Source organism: Petaurus breviceps, unplaced genomic scaffold (genome assembly GCF_028583685.1).
Source record: "Petaurus breviceps papuanus isolate PSGF00001 unplaced genomic scaffold, PetGlider_PUasm1.0 110, whole genome shotgun sequence".
NCBI lineage: Eukaryota > Metazoa > Chordata > Mammalia > Diprotodontia > Petauridae > Petaurus > Petaurus breviceps.
In genome coordinates, this window is record NW_027185597.1 from 124275 (window position 1) to 124563 (window position 289).

Below are 289 nucleotides of genomic sequence, written 5' to 3' on the forward strand. Positions count from 1 at the left end.
GATAGATAGATAGATAGATAGATAGATAGATAGATAGATAGATAGATTAGATAGGTCATATTCATATATATGTGTACCTCCTCATGGCTATTACTTGTTCTAACATATTCTTCCAGTTCTTTTGGTTGTGCTGTTGTTTTAAAAATTACCTTTTTTTATTGACAAGCATATGTTTTCTTTTTCCAAATCTCATCCCCTAATTGAAAAAAAAGGAAGAAAACCAAAATAAACTATGGTAATACACACACACACACACACACACACACACACACACACACACACACACACA

General features: G+C 31.8%; 1 protein-coding gene across 2 annotated transcripts in view; it reads left to right on the forward strand.

Annotated features, from left to right (window-relative positions):
* LOC138155427 (TRPM8 channel-associated factor 2-like) overlaps positions 1-289 on the forward strand; it is a 34110-nt gene that overhangs the window by 7271 nt on the left and 26550 nt on the right. The gene's annotated exons all lie outside the window — the stretch shown is intronic.